General features: G+C 41.6%; 1 protein-coding gene across 6 annotated transcripts in view; it reads right to left on the reverse strand.

Moving 5' to 3' along the window:
* LOC128697034 (glucocorticoid-induced transcript 1 protein) overlaps positions 1–19,320 on the reverse strand; it is a 638,463-nt gene that overhangs the window by 167,955 nt on the left and 451,188 nt on the right. Inside the window, exon 1 of one of the 6 annotated variants that reach the window (XM_053788641.2) lies at positions 7,453–7,473. The exons of the other annotated variants lie outside the window; for them this stretch is intronic. The gene's annotated coding sequence lies outside the window, so the exon portion shown is untranslated. Of the gene's footprint in view, positions 1–7,452; positions 7,474–19,320 lie in introns of those variants that run through there. 6 annotated transcript variants of the gene reach the window in all.

Raw genomic sequence — 19,320 nt, forward strand, 5'->3', positions numbered from 1 at the left:
AACTAATCTCCTTATTTTCCTGGGTCCTTTGCCTCCTGTACCTTTTCCATTCTCTGGTGCACTTAGTTTTTGCCTCCCTACACCTTCGGGTAAACCAAGGACTCGCTTTGGTCTTCCCATTATTTCCATTGCCCTTGGGAACAAACACTTCCTCTGCCTCCTTGCATTTTGTTACATATTCAATCACCTCGTTTACTGACTGATGTTGTGGTGGCAGGTTGTGTGAGTGATTTTGTGGTGGTAGGCTGTGTGAGTGATGTTGCGGTGGCAGGTTGTGTGAGTGATGTTGTGGTGGAAGGTTGAGTGATGTGGTGGCAGGTTGTGTCAGTGATGTGGTGGCAGGTTGTGTCAGTGATGTGGTGGCAGGTTGTGTCAGTGATGTGGTGGCAGGTTGTGTCAGTGATATGGTGGCAGGTTGTACCAGTGATGTGGTGGCAGGTAGTGCGAGTGATGTTGCGGTGGCAGGTTGTGTGAGTGATGTGGTGGCAGGTTGTGTGAGTGATGTTGCAGTGGCAGGTTGTGTGAGTGATGTGGTGGCAGGTTGTGTGAGTGATGTGGTGGCAGGTTCTGTGAGTGATGTTGTGGTGGCAGGTTGTGTGAGTGATGTGGTGGCAGGTTGTGTGAGTGATGCTGTGGTGGCAGGTTGTGTGAGTGATGTTGCAGTGGCAGACTGTGCGAGTGATGTTGTGGTGGCAAGTTGTGTGAGTGATGTTGTGGTGGCAGGTTGTGTGAATGATGTGGCAGGTTGTGTGAGTGATGTGGTGGCAGGTTGTGTGAGTGATGTGGTGGCAGGTTGCGTGAGTGATGTTATGGTGGCAGGTTGTGTGAGTGATGTTGTGGCAGGTTGTGTGAGTGATGTTGTGGTGGCAGGTTGTGTGAGTGATGTTATGGTGGCAGGTTGTGTGAGTGATGTGGTGGCAGGTTGTGCGAGTGATCCTGTGGTAGCAGGTTGTGTGAGTGATGTTGTGGCAGTAGGTTGAGAGTTATGTTGTGGTGGTAGGTTGAGTTATGTTGTGGTGGTAGGTTGAGAGTGATGTTGCGGTGGTAGTGTATGCCCAGCTGGGTTCATATTTAGCGGCACTATGGTGCTGACACCTAGTGGCATAGGCCTACCAAGCTCTGCCCGCACCACACTTACCTCATTCTCACTCTGGCAGCCAACGCCACTAGTCAACAAGCGTCACTCACGGACATGGCCCTCCGGGCCTGGGGGCCCATAACACACTGCCTGTGTACAAGAACCCAAGTAAAGTAACAAGCCTCCAAAGCCTTATCATTGATCCCCACATGAATAGCACCCATTTTAATTTTTATAAATGGTGGCAAGCGGCGGTCACTCAGACACAGGATCAGTAAGTTCCAGACCGAAATTTGTTTAGTTTTCCTCAAGAAATCTTTGTGGAGTCACCTGAGTGATGTAGTAGGTTGTGTGAGTGATGTTGTGGTAGGCTGTGCTCACCTAATTGCACTCACCTATTTGTGGTTGCAGGGGTCGATTCATAGCCGTGGCCCCGCCTCTTCACTGATTGCTACTAGGTCCTCTCTCTCTCCCTGCTCTATGACGTGCTTGACCAAGTGTGGATTCCAAATTGGTGCTGCATAATCCAATACGGGCCTGATGTACACGGTGTACAGAGTCTTGAACGATTCCTTATTGAGGTATTGGAACGCTATTTTTAGGTTTGCCAGGCGCCCATATGCTACAGCAGTTATCTGGTTGATATGTACCTCAGGAGATGTGCTCGGTATTAGGTATTATACTCACCGCAAGATCTTTTTCCTTGACTGAGGTTTGCAGTCTTTGGCCACCTATATTATACTGTGTCTGCGGTCTTCTTTGCCCTTCCCTGATCTTCATAACTTTGCTTTTGGCAGGGTTAAAGTCAAGGGGCCATTTGCTGGACTAAGCTTGTAGCCTGTCCAGGTCTCTTTGTAGTTCTGCCTGATCCTCATCCAATTTAATTTTCCTCATTAACTTCGCATCATCTGCAAACAGGGACGCTTTTGAGTGTATCCGTTCTGTCATGTCATTCATATATACCAAAGACAGCACAGGTCCTAGGACTGACCCCTGTGGAACCCCACTCGTCACATGCACCCACTCTGACACAATGTCACATACCATGACTCACTGTTGCCTCCCTGTCAGATATTCTCTGATCCACTGCAGTGCCTTTCCTGTTATGCATGCCTCATCCTCTAGCTTTTGCATTAACCTCTTGTGAGGAATTGTGTCAAAGGCCTTCTTGTAGTCAAAGAAAATGCAATCTATCCACCTCTCTTATGTCTTACTTCCATTACCTTGTCATAAAACTCCAGTAGGGTTGTGATACAGGATTTTCCTTTCCTGAAACTGTGCTGGTTGTCATTTATAAGCTTGTGTCTTTCTAGGTGCTCCACCACTCTCCTGATAATCTTCTCTATGACTTTACATACTATACATGTGACAGAGGTCTGTAGTTTAATGCCTCGTGTCAGTCTCCTTTCTTAAAAGTTGGGACTACATTTGCCATCTTCCATACCTCAGGTAGTTGCCCACTTTCAATGAGTGTGTTGAATATTTGTTAGTGGCACACACACAGCATATCTGCTCCCTCTCTAAGGACCCACAGAGAGATGCTGTGCGATCCCACTGCCTTTGAGGTATCAAGTTCACATAGCAGTTTCTTCACCTCCTCCTTGGTTGTGTGTATTTCATCTAGCACCTGTTAGTGTATCCCTTGCTGGTGTATCTCCCTGTTTTGACTTCCTCGCATCCTTCCTGTCTCCACCGTAAACACTTTAAATTTCATGTTGAGCTACTCACATACTTCTTGGTCGTTTCTTGTGAACTCCCCACTTTCCTTCCTCGGCCTGATTACCTGGTCCTTAACTGTTGTTTTGCTCCTGATGTGGCTATACATCAGCTTTGGGCCAGACTTGACTTTTGATGCTATATCATTTTTGGATTATCACTGAGCCTCCCTTCTTATCTGTGCATATTCGTTTCTGGCTCTTTGGCTGATCTCTTTATTTTCCTGGGTCCTTTGTCTTCTGTACTTTTTTCCATTCTCTAGTGCACTTAGTCTTTGCCTCCCTACACTTTTGGGTGAACCAAGGGCTCATTTTGGTCTTCCTATTATTTCTGTTTCCCTTGGAAACAAACCTCTCCTCTGCCTCCTTGCATTTTGTTGTCACATAATCCATCATTTCTTTTATTGGTTTTCCTGCCAATTCTCTTTCCCGCTGAATGTCTTGCAGGAAGTTCCTCTTGCCTATGTAAGCCCCCCTTTTGTAGTTAGGCTTCTCCTGTCCTATTCCTGCTACCCTCTCCACTTGTAGCTCAACTATGTATTTAAAGCACAGAATCATATGGTCACCAGCTCCAAGGGGCTTTTCACATAAGATATCCTCAATGTCCAAACTACTCAAGGTAAATACTAGGTCCAGTCTTGCTGATTCATCCTCACCCCTCTCTCTCTGGTAGTGTCTCTAACATGTTGATGCTTGATGTTTTCCAGTACCACATCCATCATCTTGGCTCTCCATATTTTGGGACCCCCATGGGGCTCCAGGTTCTCCCAGTCAATCTCCTTGTGACTGAAATCACCCATAACTAGTAACTTTACTCTGCTCATGTGAGCTCTTCTGGCCATCTCGGCTAGTGTTTCTACCATTGCTCTGTTGCTCTCTTTGTATTCTTCTCTTGGCTTTCTGCAGTTCTGTGGTGGGTTGTACATCACTGCAATTACCACCTTATGGCCCCCAGACTGGATTATTCCTACTATGTAGTCCCTTTCGCCCATGCCATCCATTTTCTCAAATCCCCACTAGTTTTTGATAAGCAGTGCAACACCTTCCCCTCTGCTCCATCTTTCCTCAGAATTTGATATCCATGTGGAAAGATTGCATCTGTTCTCCTGGTGAGTTTCGTTTTTGTGAGTCCTATTATGTCTGGGGATGTCTCTTTGATTTCCATGCCATTCCTCACATTCATTTATTCCATCTGCATTTGCATACCAAACCTTCAACTTCTTTTCTAAAACTGTGGTCTGGGGGGTACGTTGTGATTGAGGAAGAGGCAGATCTGATGAGGAACTATGCGTGGTTGTTGTGAAGGTCGAGTTTGTAATGAGTGGGTGGGGGCACTGGGTATGGCATGTGTGTTTTGGGTTAGAATGGTTGCATTGGGGTTATCCTGGTTGGGGGGCTTTTGTAGGTGGTTGTGAGGAAGGTTATATTTAATCTTCCTCCTGAGTCTGGGTTCTCCTGTCCATCTCCATCTTTGCCTCTCTTTCGTCATTTCGTCTTCATACTATCTCTTTCAGTTTCTGCCTTTCTTCTCGTGTTCTGTTGCGGTTGAGATACACCCTCTAATACGCCATGTCCCTTAGTCCAGCTTTCTCCTGCAGGATCCAGTTTCGAGCCGATTCTGCCTTGAAATCACTTTGGCCGATTTCTTCCTCTTGTGAGTGATGCATTTGTAAGTTGTGAGTGATGTGATGATGGTAGGTTGCGTGTGAGTGATGTGGTGGTAGGCTGTGAGTGATGTGGTGGTAGGTTGTGTGACTGATGTGGTAGGTTGTGTGAGTGATGTTGTGGTAGGTTGTGAGTGATGTGATGATGGTAGGTTGTGTGAGTGATGTGGTGGTAGGTTGTGTGAGTGATGTTGTGGTGATAGGTTGTGTGACTAATGTTGTGGTAGGTTGTGTGAGTGATGTGGTAGGTTGTGAGTGATGTGATGGTAGGTTGTGAGTGATGTGGTAGGTTGTGTGAGTGATGTGGTCGTAGGTTGTGTGAGTAATGTTGTGGGGGTAGGTTACATAAGAACATAACGAAGGAACACTGCAGAAGGCCTACTGGCCCATGCGAGGCAGGTCCAAGTCTCCTACCGGCTTAAGCCAATGCACCCAACCTAGTCAGGTCAGGTCACATTGACTTAAGGGAGGAACACGGCAACCGACCTGGTAGCACAAGCTATCAGGTCTAACTCACACCCACCCACATCTACTCATGTATTTATCCAACCTATTTTTAAAGCTACACAACGTTCTGGCCTCTATAACGGTACTTGGGAGTTTGTTCCACTCATCCACAACTCTATTACCAAACCAGTACTTTCCTATATCCTTCCTGAATCTGAATTTTTCCAACTTAAAACCATTGCTGCGAGTCCTGTCTAGGCTAGATATTTTCAGCACACTATTTACATCCCCTTTATTTATTCCTGTCTTCCATTTATACACCTCAATCATATCCCCCCTAATTCTACGTCTTTCTAGAGAGTGCAGTTTCAGGGCCCTCAGTCTATCCTCATAGGGAAGGTTTCTGATACATGGGATCAACTTTGTCATCCTCCTTTGTACATTTTCCAGAGAATTTATATCCATTCTGTAATACGGTGTGACTAATGTTGTGGTAGGTTGTGTGTGAGTGATGTGGTGGTAGGTTGTGTGAGAGATGTGGTGGTAGGCTGTGTGACTAATGTTGTGGTAGGTTGTGTGAGTGATGTGGTGGTATTTTGTGAGTGATGTGGTGATGGTAGGTTGTGAGTGATGTGGTGGTAGGTTGTGAGTGATGCGATGGCAGGTTGTGCGTGTGCGTGAGGTTTTGGTGGTAGATTATGTAAGTGATATGGTGGTGGTAGGTTGTGGTTGTAGGGTGCGGGTGTGAGTGATGTGGTAGTTGTGGATTACATGATGACTATTTCTGTGGTTCCCACTTCCTGGTTCAATCCCACGAAAGGTCTCCTGTCTGAAGGCCCGATTAACCAGGCTGTTGGTGCTAGCCGCAGGCAGTACGAAGAATGAAGAAAGGGCATAAAAAAAAGTGTTCATCTCTTTACACTTAAGACTTTGTCTCTTAGTGTGCAAAATAACAGTGTAAAATAACTGCCGTGCTTTTCAGAGAGTTATTTTACATTGTGTGCTGGGCCCCTCCCTCTCGTAGGAGCGGGAACTTACACAAGTGTAAATACAGTCAAAGTATAGGAAACGATATGCAGTGTAGAGGCACGTAAACACGACTGTTGCGTGATACATATATCAGTGGTTAGTGGTATTATCGCGACCCATCCCCCATTCTCACTCTCAAGCCAGGCCTATTAAAATGAAAAAGAAATGTTACCGAAATGGGAACTATGAAGAAACGCAAAACTAAAGATCCGTGTATAATGAACCTAAGTTCATGTGTGTAAGACTTACCTATCATCTTACTTGTTAATAAGATCCGTAGGTTCAAGTGTGTAAGACTTACCTGTCATCCTACACGTTCATAAGACGGCAAAGCAAGATGAACAACGGTGTCCTTGAAGAGGCAAGAGTATATTCAGAGCAGGATGTAGGCACTAGCCGGAACTGTCTTTGTACTCTGCAGCAGACAACATGTTTCTCTGTATACATCTGCCGCAAGACATGGAGAGCAGACATCATTAGTGCTCTCAACCAGCTACCAGTGTATATTTGCTATAATGATCCCCATCGAATTATTAGTAGAGTTGTGCTTGACGTATCAGATAACATCTCTGATGTTGATGTGTTCATTCCTGCTGAAACAATAATTGGTTGACTTATTCGGTAAACTAGAAACAATGATGACTTAACTGAATGCACCCAGGATGGCTTTACCAGTCATGTTAAAAGCTTTTCATAACTAACCTACATGTTGAAGATGAAGCCTAGACAACGTTTCGGTCCAACCTACATCACTGTCAAGTCGTGAATTAATAATGATCCAAGATGGACCGAAACACCAACGAGATTTCGTCTCCAGTTTATGGTTCAGTTAAGTGACCCTCAAAGAAACACCTTTAATTAAGCGATGGGCTTCAAATTTTTAACATTGGTTTACTGTAGCTAAGAAAATTTTCATACCTGTGCACATGGCATCTGTTTAATTCTGCATGGACCATTCTATTCTTTTGGAATCCATGCGACAGCCTGAGAAAGTCTCTTCTGATCGGTTTCAAACTTTTAACACTGGTATATTCTACTTAGGAGGAGGCTCGGGTTGCTACTGGAGTATATAAGTGCCAATTTGCCAACATTACAAATGGCGTGTGATTTCCCGTTAAATATCGTGACTATGTCTTATGTGAACAACTTCAACGGTTACTGACTGATACATCTCATGAAAAGAATGGTACTATACAAGCTAAGGCAGTGTGGGTGATAGTCTGGTATATACCAGTACCAAAATAGTATACTAGTACCAGAATAGTATAGTCACATACCTGTACCAATCAAAAAGGTTACTCCCACATATCTGTACCAATCAAAAAGGTCACTTCCACATACCTATTGCAGACTATTGCCAAGGTCACTCCCACAAACCTGCACCAGACTATTACCAAGGTCACGCCCAAATACCTGTATCAGACTATCACCAAAGTCACTCCCACATTCCTGTACCAGACTATTACCAAGGTCACTCGCATATACCTGTAGCAGACTCACCAAGGTCACTCCCACATACCTGTAGCAGACTATTACCAAGGTCACTCCCACATACCTGTAGTAAAGAAACAAGTATTAGATTGAGTAAAGAGAGAGAGAATCACATGCATATGCAGATGACTGTACACTGACATTCACTTATCCAAGAGAAGAAATGCCAGCTACTCTAAGCTACATCAATCACCAGCTAAGAGCTATATCAGCTTGGGGAAATAGATGGCAAGTAAAATTTGCACCTGAGAAAACACAAATGATGATCGTTTCTAGGCACCATGATGGTAATGCTAGTGCAGTAGTAAGGATGAATGGGAGGGTGTTGGCACCTGGAGAAGAAGTTGATATCCTTGGGATGAAATCTGACTCCAAACTAACCATGAAGAACCATGTTGTAAATCTAGCAAACAAGGCAGCCAGGAAGCTTACAGCACTTCGCCGTATCTCGCATCTGCTTGACAGTAGGGATTGCAAGATTCTGTATGAGGTACAAGTACGCTCACACCTTGAGTATGCTCCACTTTCTTGGTTTGCCTGCCCCCCCCCCTATCATCTGCGACTGCTTGACAGAGTGGAGAACAGAACAAGATGTGTCATCTCTCGCCTGGACCCATCCTGGATAGATTTGTCATTTCAGCAGAGCCTTCAACACAGGAGGGATGTAGGTGGCCTTACTGTTTTGTACTTGTTTTGAAACAAGCTTTTATGCCACAAGATGGGCAGAAAGCAGCAACTTCACTCTGGCTGTACCCTTCTCCAGAACATCACTCTATCTGAGATCATATATACCCAGGATGACTCGAGTGTGGAACACATTCGTACAGCATAATGATGTCAACGAGATAACGTCAGTTGATCAAATGAAAATGCTGGCCCACAGATGGCTCCAACTTCATCCTGTTCCCTACTTGTATGTCTCATAACAATAAAAATGCTTTCAAATGAGCTGATGTAGGTAACAGCTCTTAGCTTGTCAATAAAGTTAGGAATCCTTAACCTGTAAATAGCTTGTCAATAAAACTAGGGATCCTTAATCTTGTCAAACCCTGTGTTAAAGAGAGAGAGAGAGAGAGAGAGAGAGAGAAAGAGAGAGAGAGAGAGAGAGAGAGAGAGAGAGAGAGAGAGAGAGAGAGAGATGCCGCCACTACATGTGGTGACGTGGTAATTTTACCTGTCTTCCTAGTTTACTCCTATTAACTTCTCTCCCCTTCCTGTTGCACTTTACTGAAAGCTCTAGAGCTGCTTTTTTCCTAACCAAGTGCCTAATATATATATATATATATATATATATATATATATATATATATATATATATATATATATATATATATATATATATATATATATATATATATATATATATGAACATCAAAATGGTATACAATACCGACAGGTTGTTAGGTAAGACACATATGCAACAGTTAGACAACTTTATTCCGAAACGTTTCGCCTACACAGTAGGCTTCTTCAGTCGAATACAGAAAGTAGGCAGGAACAGTAGAGATGTGAAGACGATGTAATCAGTCCATCACCCTTAAAGTCGTAGAATTTGAGGTTGTCAGTCCCTCGGCCTGGAGAAGTTCAGTTCCATAGTCAGGAACTATCTGATAGTTCCTGACTATGGAACTGAACTTCTCCAGGCCGAGGGACTGACAACCTCAAATTCTACGACTTTAAGGGTGATGGACTGATTACATCGTCTTCACATCTCTACTGTTCCTGCCTACTTTCTGTATTCGACTGAAGAAGCCTACTGTGTAGGCGAAACGTTTCGGAATAAAGTTGTCTAACTGTTGCATATATATATATATATATATATATATATATATATATATATATATATATATATATATATATATATATATATATATATATATATATATATATATATTACAGTAGTATGCATATTAATTGGGACAGGAGGAAATTTTGCAATTATAATATGTCTTAGTCTCCGGCTTAATATAGTTTGGGTACGGTGAGTGGAGCACCGAGTACCAGGGTACTCGGTACTCCAAGGTTCGTAGGTTCGAGTCTCTTTAGGCCTGAGATTAGTGTTTGTGAATATTTCGCCTGTTCTGCAAATTTTAAACACACACACACACACACACACACACACACATATATATATATATATATATATATATAAGAGAGAGAGAGAGAGAGAGAGAGAGAGAGAGAGAGAGAGAGAGAGAGAGAGAGAGAGAGAGAGAGAGTGAGAGAGAGAAGAGAGGTACCACCACTAGAACTTTACTGGGGACCCTCATCCTCAAAGAAAACAATAAACGTACCTCAGGGAAAACTCAAGGTTCTCCCCAGAACTGTTTGAATATTTTCTTCTCCTACCACCCCCTATATTTTTATGCTACATGCTAACTTTATTAACCCTTTCAGGGTCCAAGGCCCAAATCTGGAGTCACGCACCAGTGTCCAAGAATTTAAAAAAAAAAAAAAATTTTTATTTTTTCTTATGAAATCGTAGAGAATCTTTTTGTGAAGGTAATAAAACAAAAAGTACGAAATTTGGTGGAAAATTGACGAAATTATGCTCTCGCGAATTTTGATGTGTCAGCGATATTTACGAATCGGCGATTTTGCCGACTTTGACTCCCATTTTAGGCCAATTACATTATTCCAATCAACCAAATTCTTAGCTATTTCACTAGTATTACTTCTATTCTATCGATTGAGCACAAGAAATCGCCAAGTCAACTGTTTCAACTACAAAATTAAGTGATCGGAAATTGTTAATTTGGCCAATTTAACACAAAGTTCAAAATATTCCAATTTCAAAATAGGGTCCAGAATAAACAATGTAGGCATTCCTGGCACTAAACTAACATTTCCTCTGTTCATTAGTTATGTTTTGAGGCTTTACAAATAAATTCCATTTTGATTTTTTATTCACATAATGAATTTTTATTCACACCAAAAAATAGAAGATTTACTGTTATGCAATACTGTAATAATTGTATAAATATCATCACCATATTTGTGAATGTATATTAGACCGACCAGCTGGCGTGTATTAGACGTGTGAGGTCGTTTGTTTACTCTTGAATATCGGCAAAAATTTAACATTTCCGCTACTTTAAGCTCAGTTTCAAGCCATTTCCAGTGCTAAAACCAATCAAAATCATCTCTATTTCTGTAATATGTCTTCCATTCTATCAAATGAGACCAAGAAATCGCAAATACAACTATAAAAAACATACGACAAAACACTGCAAAGTTGCTGTTTTAATCGAAAAATCATGATTTCAGTTTTTTTCTCTCATACACAGTGTGCTGCAGGATCTGTTTTATGTGGTGCACACATACCACATAGATGTATTCTCTCATATCTAGACCCAAATGTACCACTCACAGTTTATCAGAGTGAGCTGAGCTCATGACGTAGATCTACGGTTTGGACACTCACCGTAAAGCCGTAGATCTACGGGACAGACCCTGAAAGGGTTAATAGACAGAATACATTGATAGAAAACACAAACATGAATACATTAGTACAATATATCAGAGGTTATGAATCTCCTCCAGCTCCTCCGAAGCCGGATGCAAGCCCAGTATGCAGCATACATTTCCCCTCTGGATGGCCACGATGAGGCGCTGGAACATGAAAGTGGCTGCCCTTGGGACCCTGGTGGTGTTGATGAGTCTGGAACCCAGTTCTTTAAGGAAACGTGTGGTATGTTTTCCCCATGATCCCAAGGTCTCTGATCCCACTAGGAGAAATTGATACTGTTGACTTATGTCCCTGTACTTGCCGATCTTGTACTCCTCCCTGTGGTCAGCAGCTCCTCCCTGTCACCCGACAATGTGATGGATATAGATGTCAGCCAGTGTAGACACACAGGTATAGTCCCACGCTAAGAGCTTGCCATGCTTCCAAGGATAGATGGTGATCCCGTCAGGGCAGTTTGCTGGGTTGTGGGTATTGTTGGCTGCTAGTGATCAGGGCTCCCTCTTGGCTGGGCATCCAGCTGTAGTAAGGGTTCTCTTTATGATGTCGTTGACTTCATTGTGTCTTGCATGCCAGCCCTTGCATGCCACCACATTGGTCGGCTTGCGCTTTGCCGCAAATACACGTATGTTCTGTGTGAATTGGGGCAGCAAGGCACAGAACCACTGCAATATGGAGGGTCTTAGGGTTGAGGTGAATTCCCATTGCTGATATGGGAACTGTTTGGAGGAAGTCCCCAGAGTGAGGTGCACTCACAGCCTGGAGATGGGCAGGCTACCTGTTTTATATATATATATATATATATATATATTATATATATATATATATATATATATATATATATATATATATATATATATATATATATGCAAAACAACCACTCTGGGCCATCTCCCACAAAGGCAGGGTAGCCCATAAAGAAAGAAAATCCCCAAAAAGAAAATACTTTCATCATTCAACACTTTCACCTCACTCATACATAATCACTGTTTTTGCAGAGGTGCTCAGAACACAACAGTTTAGAAGTATATACGTATAAAGATACACAACATATCCCTTCAAACTGCTAATATCCCAAAACCCCTCCTTCAGAGTGCAGGCATTGTACTTCCCATTTCCAGGACTCAAGTCTGGCTAAATAAAAATAACCGGCTTCCCTGAATCCCTACACTAAATATTACCCTGCTCACACTCCCACAGATCGTCAGGTCCCAAATACCATTTGCCTCCATTCACTCCTATCGAACACGCTCATGCACGCCTGCTGGAAGTCCAAGCCCCTCGCCCACAAAACCTCCCTCACCCCTTCCTTCCAACCTTTTCGAGGATGACCCTTACCCCGCCTTCCTTCTCCTACAGATTTAAATGCTCCCCATGTCATTCTACTTTGATCCATTCTCTCTAAATGACCAAACCACATCAACAACCCCTCTTCAGCCCTCTTACTAATACTTTTATTAACTCTACACCTTCTCCTAATTTCCACACTCCGAATTTTCTGCATAATATTTACACCAAACATTGCCCTTCGACAGGCTCTCCACTGCCTCCAACCGCCTCCTCGCTGCTGCATTCACAACCCAAGCTTCACACCCATATAAGAGTGTTGGTACTACTATACTTTCATACATTCCCTTCTTTGCCTCCATAGATAACGTTTTTTGACTCCACATATACCTCAACGCACCACTCACCTTTTTTCCTTCATCAATTCTATGATTAACCTCATCCTTCATAAATCCATCCGCCGACACGTCAACTCCCAAGTATCTGAAAACATTCACTTCCTCCATACTCCTCCTCCCCAATTTGATATCCAATTTTTCTTTATCTAAATAATTTGATACCCTCATCACCTTAATCTTTTCTATGTTCACTTTCAACTTTCTACCTTTACACACACTCCCAAACTCATCCACTAACCTTTGCAATTTTTCTTTAGAATCTCCCATAAGCACAGTATCATCAGCAAAAAGTAAATGTGTCAATTCCCATTTTGTATTTGATTCCCCATAATTTAATCCCACCCCTCTCCCGAACACCCTAGCATTTACTTCTTTTACGACCCCATCTATAAATATATTAAACAACCATGGTGACATTACACATCCCTGTCTAAGACCTACTTTTACCGGGAAGTAGTCTCCCTCTCTTCTACACACCCTAACCTGAGCCTCACTATCCTCATAAAAACTCTTTACAGCATTTAGTAACTTACCACCTATTCCATATACTTGCAACATCTGCCCATTGCTCCCCTATCCACTCTATCATATGCCTTTTCTAAATCCATAAATGCAATAAAAACTTCCCTACCTTTATCTAGATACTGTTCACATATATGCTTCAATGTAAACACTTGATCTACACATCCCCTACCCACTCTGAAACCTCCTTGCTCATCCGCAATCCTACGATCTGTCTTACCTCTATTTCTTTCAATAATAACCCTACCGTACACTTTTCCTGGTATACTCAATAAACTTATTCCTCTATAATTTTTATGATCTCTTTTGTCCCCCTTCCCTTTATATAAAGGGACTATACATGCTCTCTGCCAATCCCTAGGTACCTTCCCCTCTTTCATACATTTGTTAAACAGAAGTACCAACCACTCCAACACTATATCTCCCCCTGCTTTTAACATTTCTGTCATGATCCCATCAGTTCCAGCTGCTTTACCCCCTTTCATTCTCCGTAATGCCTCACGTACCTCCCCCACACTTACATTCTGCTCTTCTTCACTCCTAAAAGATGGTATACCTCCCTGGCCAGTGCATAAAATTACCGCCTCCCTTTCTTCCTCAACATTTAAAAGTTCCTCAAAATATTCTCGCCATCTACCTAATACCTCCCTCTCCTCATCTACTAACTCCCCTACTCTGTTTTTAACTGACAAATCCATACGTTCCCTAGGCTTTCTTAACTTGTTTAACTCACTCCAAATTTTTTTTGGTATTTTCATTAAAATTTCTTGATAGTGCCTCTCCCACTCTATCATCTGCTCTCCTTTTGCACTCTCTCACCACTCTCTTCACCTTTCTTTTACTCTCCATATACTCTGCTCTTCTTATAACACTTCTGCTTTGTAAAAACCTCTCATAAGCTAACTTTTTCTCCTTTATCACACCCTTTACTTCATCATTCCACCAATCACTCCTCTTTCCTCCTGCACCCACCCTCCTATAACCACAAACTTCTGCCCCACATTCTAATACTACATTTTTAAAACTCATCCAATCCTCTTCAACCCCCCCCCTCCCACTACTCATCTTTGCACTAGCCCACCTTTCTGCCAATAGTTGCTTATATCTCACCCAAACTTCCTCCTCCCTTAGTTTATACACTTTCACTTCCCTCCTACTTGTTGTTGCCACCTTCCTCTTGTCCCATCTACCTCTTACCCTAACTATAGCTATAACTAAATAATGATCCAATATATCAGTTGCCCCTCTATAAACATGTACATCCTGGAGCCTACCCATTAACCTTTTATCCACCAATACATAATCTAACAAACTACTTTCATTATGTGCTACATCATACCTTGTATATTTATTTATCCTCTTTTTCATAAAATGTGTATTACTTATTACCAAATCTCTTTCTACACATAGCTCAATTAAAGGCTCCCCATTTACATTTACCCCTGGCACCCCAAATTTACCTACTACTTCCTCCACAACATTTTTACCCACTTTAGCATTGAAATCCCCAACAACAAGTACTCTCACACTTGGTTCAAAACTCCCCACGCATTCACTCAACATTTCCCAAAATCAATCTCTCTCCTCTACACTTCTCTCTTCTCCAGGTGCATATACACTTACTGTAACCCACTTTTCACATCCAACTTTTATTTTACTCCACATAATCCTTGAATTAATACATTTATAGTCCCTCTTTTCCTGCCATATCTTATCCTTCAACATTATTGCTACTCCTTCTTTAACTCTAACTCTATTTGGAACCCCTGACCTAATCCCATTTATTCCTCTCCACTGAAACTCTCCCACCCCCTTCAGCTTTGTTTCACTTAAAGCCAGGACATCCAGCTTCTTCTCATTCATAACATTCACAATCATCTCTTTCTTATCATTTGCACAACATCCACGCACATTCAGACTTCCCACTTTGACAATTTTCTTCTTCTTATTCTTTTTAGTAATCTTTACAGGAAAAGGGGTTACTAGCCCATTGTTCCCAGAATTTTAGTTGACTTTTACAACACGCATGGCTTACGGAGGAAAGATTCTTATTCTACTTCCCCATGGATATAAAAGGAAAAGTAACAAGACCAAGAACTATTAAGATAAAATCAAAGAAAACTCAGATGAGTGTATATATATATATATATATATATATATATATATATATATATATATATATATATATATATATATATATCACACACACAGTGAACCCTTGACGAATGATATTAATCCGTTCCAGAGAGCTTATCTTTAGGTGAATTTATTGTTAGTCGAATTAATTTTTCCCTTAAGAAATAATGGAAATCCAATTAATCCGTTCCAGACACCAAAAAGTATGAAATTTTGTCTTTTCACATGAAATATACATTTTCCTACACAGAAAAAGAAGGATACATGCACAATAAATAATGTACTAAATTAAGAATAAATGACACTTACCTTTATTGAAGATGTAGTGATGAGTGATGAGGTGGGAGGAGGGGAGATGGAGGTGTATTAATTTTTGGAAGGGAAATCCCCTTCCGTAAGGACTTTAGGTACCAATTCCTTTTATGAGGTTACTTCCCTTCATTTTTTAATGCCACTGGGAACAACTTGAGAATCACTGGACCTCTGTTGCACCAAAAATCTGTCTATAGAGCTCTGTACCTTGTGTTCCTTTAAGATTCTCCTAACCTGTGCCACAATATTGTCATTGTGAAAGTCACCAGCACGGCTTGCAATAGCTGTGTCAGGGTGATTTTCATCCATAAAGGTTTGCACCTTTGTCCACATTGTACAAATTTCCTTAATCATTGAAAAAGGCAACTTCCTCAGTTTCTCCCCTCCTCTGAAGCAATTTCCTCGGTTGTGGCCTCTTGCTGTTGCAGATGCTCTTGCAGCTCATCAGTGGTTAGTTCTTCATCATCGTCCTCCACCAACTCTTCCACATCCTCCCCACTAATCTCCAACCCCAAAGACTTCCTCAATGCCACAACAGATTCCACAACTGGTATAGGCTTCTCAGGGTTAGCCCCAAACCCTTCAAAATCCCTCTCTTGTACACATTCTGGCCACAATTTTATTCCAAGCAGAGTTCCAAAAGCCTCTTAGGGTTAATTGAGTGTCTGGGGTCACTTCAAAGCAATTTTGAAACACTGCTTTGGTGTACAGTTTTTTGAAATTTGAAATGACCTGATGGTCCATGTGCTGGAGGAGAGGAGTGATATTAGGAGGCAAAAACTTGACTTTGATAAAACTCAAGTCCCCCAAAATTCGCTCTGGCAACTCTGAAGGATGACCAGGAGCATTGTCTAATACCAAGAGGCACTTGAGGTCCAATTTATTTTCCAGGAGGTAATTTTTCACAGTGGGGCCAAACACATGATAAAACCAATCATAGAAAATGTCCCTAGTGACCCATGTCTTACTGTTTGCCCTCCACATCACATACATACATGTATTAGCCTTGCCGACACTGTTTTTCTTGAACACTCTGGGAGTTTCAAAGTGATACACGAGTTGAGGATTCACTTTGCAATCCCCACTAACATTACTGCACAACATGAGAGTTACCCTGTCTTTCATAGGCTTGTGTCCTGGCAGTGCTTTTTCCTCCTGTGTAATGTAGGTCCTGTTTGGCACTTTCTTCCAAAACAGGCCTGTTTCGTCACAATTAACCCTTTGACTGTCGCGGCCGTATATATACGTTTGCGAGGTACCGTGTTTGACGTATATATACTCATAAATTCTAGCGGCTTCAAATCAGGCAGGAGAAAGCTAGTAGGCCCACATGTGAGAGAATGGGTCTGTGTGGTCAGTGTGCACCACATAAAAAAAATCCTGGAGCACGCAGTGCATAATGAGAAAAAAAAAAATCCGACCGTTTTTTTTAATTAAAATGCCGACTTTGTGGTCTATTTTCGTATAGTATTTGTGGTTGTATTCTCGTTTTCTTGGTCTCATTTGATAGAATGGAAACTATTTTATAGAAATGGAGGTGATTTTGATTAATTTTACTATAAAAAGAACCTGCAAATGGAGCACAAAGTACAGGAAATGTTTGATTTTTGCCGATGTTCAAAAGTGAACAAATGATGTCATTGTCCAATAAATGTCCAAATAGCCATTCTAATACGCAGTCATGAATGGGTTGATGTAATTTTTACAATTATTACAGTATTGCAGTAGTCTGCATAACAGTAAATCTTCTATTTTTTGTTTGAATAAAATTTCAAAATAAAAAGCAAGAGTAATATCACAGGGACCTGGAGACATGACTGATGAACAAAGAAAATGTTATTTTAGAGCCAGGAATGTCTGCATTGTTCATTCTGGACCTTATTTTGAAATTGTCGTATTTTTTAATTTTCGTGAAATTGGCCAAATTGCAAATTTCTGACCATGTTATTGGGTAGTTGAAATCGGTAAATGGGCAGTTTCTTGTACTCAATCGATAGAAAAAATAGAGTTCTGAAGAAATAGTTATGAGTTTGGTTGACTGGAATAACGGAATTAGCCGAAAATAGGGCTCAAAGTGGGCGAAATTGCCGATTTTTAAATATCGCCGAAGTCGCTAACTTCGCGAGAGCGTAATTCCGTCAGTTTTCCATCAAATTTCGTTTTTTTGGTGTCTTTACAATCGGGAAAAGATTCTCTATCATTTCATAAGAAAAAATAATTTTTTTTTTTTTTCGAATATTTTGCAACACCAGAAGCAACTTCAGGATTTGGCCCTTCGACAGTCAAAGGGTTAAACACTTGCTGGGGTTTTAATTTTTCAGTGTCTATGCACACTTTGAATTCCTGCACATATTTTTCAGCCTCTTTTTGATTCGAACTGGCAGCCTCACCATGCCTTACCACACTGTGTATGCCACTACCTCCTGGAAAATAAATTGGACCTAAAGTACCTCCTGGTATTAGACAATGCTCCTGCTCATCCTTCAGACTTGTCAGAGCAAATTTCAGGGGAGCTGAGCTTCATAAAAGTGAAGTTTTTGCCTCCTAATACCACTCCTCTCCTCCAGCCCATGGACCAGTAGGTCATTTCAAATTTCAAAAAAACTGTACACCAAAGCAATGTTTCAAAAGTGCTTTGAAGTGATCTCAGACACTCAATTGACCCTAAGAGACTTTTGGAAAAATCACTTTAGTATCCTCAATTGCATAAACCTTATATGCAAGGCTTGGGAGGGAGTGACTAACAGGACCTTGAACTCTGCTTGGAGGAACTTGTGGCCAGAATGTGTACAAGAGAGGGATTTTGAAGGGTTTGGGGCTAACCCTGAGGAGCCTATGCCAGTTGTGGAATCTATTGTGGCATTGGGGAAGTTCATGGGGTTGGAGGTTAGTGGGGAGGATGTGGAAGAGTTGGTGGAGGACGATGATGAAGAACTAACCACTGATGAGCTGCAAGAGCATCTGCAACAGCAAGAGGCCACAACTGAGGAAAGTGCTTCAGAGGAGGGGAGAGAGAAATTGAGGAAGTTGCCTTCTTCAATGATTAAGGAAATTTGTACAATGTGGACAAAGGTGTAAACCTTTATGGATGAAAATCACCCTGACACAGCTATTGCAAGCCGTGCTGGTGACTTTTACAATGACAATGTTGTGACCCACTTTAGGAAAATCTGAAAGGAATGCGAGGTACAGAGCTCTATGGACAGATATTTGGTGCGACAGAAGTCCAGTACTCTCAAGTTGTTCCCAGCGGCATTAAACAACAAAGAAGGAAACTAACTCCAGAAAAGGACTTGCTACCTAAAGTCCTTATGGAAGGGGATTCCCCTTCCAAAAATTAATACACCTCCATCTCCCCTCCTCCCATCTCATCACTCATCACTACATCGTCAATAATGGTGTCATTTATTCTTCATTTAGTACAGTACATTATTTATTGTGCATGTATCCTTCTTTTTCTGTGTAGGAAAATGTATATTTCATGTGAAAATTTATTTTTTTCATACTTTTTGGTGTCTGGAACGGATTAATTGGATTTCCATTATTTCTTATGGGGAAAATTAATTTGACTAACAATAAATTCGACTAATGACAAGCTCTCTGGAACAGATTAATATCATTGGTCAAGGGTCCACTGTAAATATAAAGCACTAATAAAGTGGATAAATAAACATTTAACATCACACTTAACCTTTATTGAAGACTCTTGTTGGTGTATGGAAGACAGGTAGGAGGCGAGAGGGAGGCGAGTATATTATGCTTCAATATGACTCTA

Source organism: Cherax quadricarinatus, chromosome 2, assembly GCF_038502225.1.
Source record: "Cherax quadricarinatus isolate ZL_2023a chromosome 2, ASM3850222v1, whole genome shotgun sequence".
In the NCBI taxonomy this organism is placed as follows: Eukaryota; Metazoa; Arthropoda; class Malacostraca; order Decapoda; family Parastacidae; genus Cherax; species Cherax quadricarinatus.